A 3,923-nucleotide genomic window follows, 5' to 3' on the forward strand; every position below is an offset into this window, starting at 1 on the left:
CCCTCCCCTACCGCCGCCGCACCATCCCAAATCCGTCGTCGCCGCCGGGCCGGCCGGTCCCCGTCCTCGGTCGCCCCGTCCCCGACGCCACTGCCCCGCTCGTCGCCGCCCTTCTCTGCCCCGTCGCCGCTCCGCCCTGCCTCTGCCTTGCCGGTGAGGCCCCCGCTTGCTGCTTGCGTTGCTGCTTGCTGCTTGTTGCCGCCGCTGCCGCTTGCTGTGCTTGCTGCTGCCGCTGGTTGCTGCTTGCTGTGCTTGCTGCTATAGATTAGTTAGTTAGTTTAGGGTTTAGTTAGTTTAGGGTTTAGATGGATATATTAGTTAGGTATATAATAGTTAGATAGATGGATTATAAGATATAAAAATGCTGTTGATGGGTTAGTTGAGAAATAAAATTGTTGTTGATATATAGATGGATAGATGAGTGGATATTACATCATGATATATAGATGGATAGATGAGATGCTATATATGTGGTTCGATGAGATGCTATATATTGCATATCCTGCAAAAAAATTGGTTCGATGAGATGAATCAATGATGATGACGAATAGATGATGATGATGAATATCTGATGAATAGATGATGATGATTATAGTGTATTTTGCTTACATGATGCAAAAATAAATGAATGCATGTTTAAATGTTTTAAACATGCTCTATGAGTTGTGATGTTCTAAATTTTTTGTCGCGATGGATTTTGCAGGCTTTGTGGTGTCACATTTCATTGGAGTGACCGTTGTACGACGCGTTGTCTCCCTGAGCATCCCTCTGCTGTTCGACTACTTCCTCTACAGCCGAGGGTGAGCTACAAGTCCATCTCCTCCATGTCACTAGATTAAATTTTCACATCAAGTCGCGTAACCTAGGTCTCCCGTCCGAAAGGGTTGCATGGATAAATATGCATTCAATTGCATATTTATCACCGCAGCACTTTCGGATTGTCCAGCGTTTTCCACGGACAGCCCGAGGATGTGTAGATTGGGTATGTTCTCCATGTTCTACCCCGTTCCGAGACAGGATTTCGGCGGCGCCTCCCCATTGTTCTCCGGAGCACATTCTCTCGGCTATTTGCCGAGACGTGTGTCTGGAGAACAGCGGGGAGGTGCTGCCGAAATTTTGTCTCGGAACGGGGTAGAATGGAGAACATACTCAATCTACACATCCTCGGGTGGGATTAGGACCCATCTTTACCTATTAGAGATGTAGGTGGATTAAACGCGGTAGAAACTAAAAATTTGATGCCATTAATTTAAGTGAATCCTTAATTATGTTGTGCGGGTTGCAAAAAAGCAGAGGATGGCAGATAATCAGTCGATGTACAGTGGTTTTATCCGTCGGAATCGAGTAACATCAGAGTGGATCGCGAAAACCGATGTGTATTTGAAGGAGATATTCCGTCGTCCAATGAGAATTATCCCACCATGCCCCTGTGCGAGATGTGCCAGACGTCACCGTAGAAATCAGATGGACATGAGTGAGCACCTTCGCACATACGGATATATGCCAAACTTTGACATGCCGAGCAGGACCGTGGTAGAGAGGAGGTGATGCGACAACGCATCGATGGATATGAGGACGACAGGGTCAGGGACATGCTAGATGATGTCATTGTTGCAGAAAAGGCAAATGCGACACCTTCAGAGAATGAACCGGAGGAGCCGGAGGCAACCGCAAAGGCCTTCTTGGAGGTCTTGGCCTCGTCGAAGAAACCTCTTTATGCGGGTGCGAAAATATCTCAGCTGGATGCCATCTCGCAATTGATTGCAGTCAAGGCTGAGTACGGCTGTAGCTAGAAATGCTTCGAAGCATTCCTGGGAGTATGGGCTAACAGCCTCCCTGAGGGTCATGAACTGCCGAAAAGCATGTACGATACAAAGAAAATCATGAAGGCACTCTCTATGGATTATGAGAAAATAGATGTTTGCCCGAAGAATTGCCTTTTGTTTAGGCACGAGTATGCGGATGACACTGTAGGAAGTGCGGTTCGTCTCGGTACATTGAGGTGGTCGGTGAGGATGGTGAGAAAAAGCAGCTAACCATCCCCGTTAAGGTTCTTCGGTATCTTGATTTTATAAAAAGACTGCAGCGCCTTTTCATCACGAAGGAGTCTGCCAAAATGATGAAGTGGCACAAGGAAGGTATAAGGTACAATCCAAAAAAAAATCATACATCCATCGGGAGGGGAAGCATGGAAGTCATTCGATGAAGAATACCCCGAGGAAGCAGCCGAGGCTGGGAATGTCAGAATAGCCATATCAGATGATGGGTTGAATCCATATGGTATGTCGTCCAATCCATACAGCTGCTGGCCTATGTTTGTAATTCCGCTCAATCTTCCTCCCGGTGCCCTAATGCAACGGAAGACCATGTTCTTGTCGCTCATCATTCCGGGGCCTGACTACCCGGGGAAGCAATTGGGTGTGTTTATGCAGCTGCTTGTGGATGCTTTGCACCATTTTTGGTACTTTCCGAGGTTGACATACGACCGGGATCTGCAGAGAAATTTCTTGATGAAAGTTTGGTTGCACTATTGCATGCATGACTTTCCCGGCTATGCTCTATTCTGCGGATGGTGTACAAGTGGTAAGATGCCATGCCCAGTGTGCATGCAGGCTCTGCGAATGATTTGGCTGAGTAAGGGTGGCAAGTATGTAGCCTTTGACCTGCATTGACAGTTCCTCCCTCCAGACCATCCAGACAGGGAAGACAAGAAGAACTTCATGAAAGGCCGGGTTGTTCATGAAGTAACCGAGATTCCAACATTTTCGGGGGCAGATGTTCTTGCTCAGCTAAAAGCTCTCAAGCCTAAAGTCAAAGGCAAAGGCAAAGCCAAAGCCAAAGGCTTCGAGGGATATGGTGAGACACACAACTGGACGCACATTACCCCCTTCTCGCAGCTTCCCTATTTCAAGGACCTCAAACTTCCTTACAATATTGATGTGATGCACACCAAAAAGAATGTGGCAGAGTCCCTTTTCCACACGATCCTCAACATTCCTAATAAGACGAAGGATAACGTAAAAGCTAGAGCCGATCAACAGAGAATTTGTGATAGACCATGCCTGAACATGAAGCCTCCCACAGGCGGTCGAAAAAACTGGTTCAAGCCAGATGCTGACTTTGTCCTTAAACCGCCAGAAAAAAAAGAAGTACTTATCTGGCTGAAACAAATTTTGAAGTTCACCGATGGTTATGCATCGAATATAAGTAAGGGAGTCAATCTTTCAACGGGCAAAGTGACTGGCCTGAAGAGTCATGACTACCATGTATGGATTGAGCGGATAATGCCGGTGATGGTTCGAGGCTATGTCCCCGAGCATGTCTGGCGAGTGCTTGCCGAGCTTAGCCATTTCTTCCGCACGCTCTGTGCTAAAGAACTAAGTAAAGAGGTGATTGAAAAATTGCATAAGAAGGCACCAGAGTTAGTAAAGAAGTAAGTAAAGAGGTGATTAAAAAATTGCATAAGAAGATGATACGATTGATAGTGATGATGAGACGGACCGAGAAAGAGGTTACAACAGTGATGATTCATATGGGTTCTAGCAGATGTACATTTCAAGTTTTTTTCTATAGTTTAGGAATATGCCTTTTTATGCATTTTTATTAATGTGTTTATTATCATGCCTTTTCCTTCATTTCATTAATTTACTAATTGCTTTTTCTCTTTTCAATGCAGGTTCGTGGAACATGGGCAAGGGGAAGGCCGACGGCGTGGGTTTCCTATGCAAGGTCGTCGGCCTGCCTAGTCGGAGTGGTCGAGCACGTAATCCTCCCCCTCGGCTACTTGACGATGACTCCTCACAGGAAGGTCGAGGGAGAGGTGCCCCTAGAGGAGGAGGGGGCGGGGGGAGAGCCTCTAGAGGATGAGGTGCTGGGGGGAGAGCCACTACAGGGGGTCGCGGCCAGAAACAGCGCACCCTCAC

This window comes from Triticum dicoccoides, chromosome 7A (assembly GCF_002162155.2).
Source record: "Triticum dicoccoides isolate Atlit2015 ecotype Zavitan chromosome 7A, WEW_v2.0, whole genome shotgun sequence".
Taxonomy (NCBI): domain Eukaryota; kingdom Viridiplantae; phylum Streptophyta; class Magnoliopsida; order Poales; family Poaceae; genus Triticum; species Triticum dicoccoides.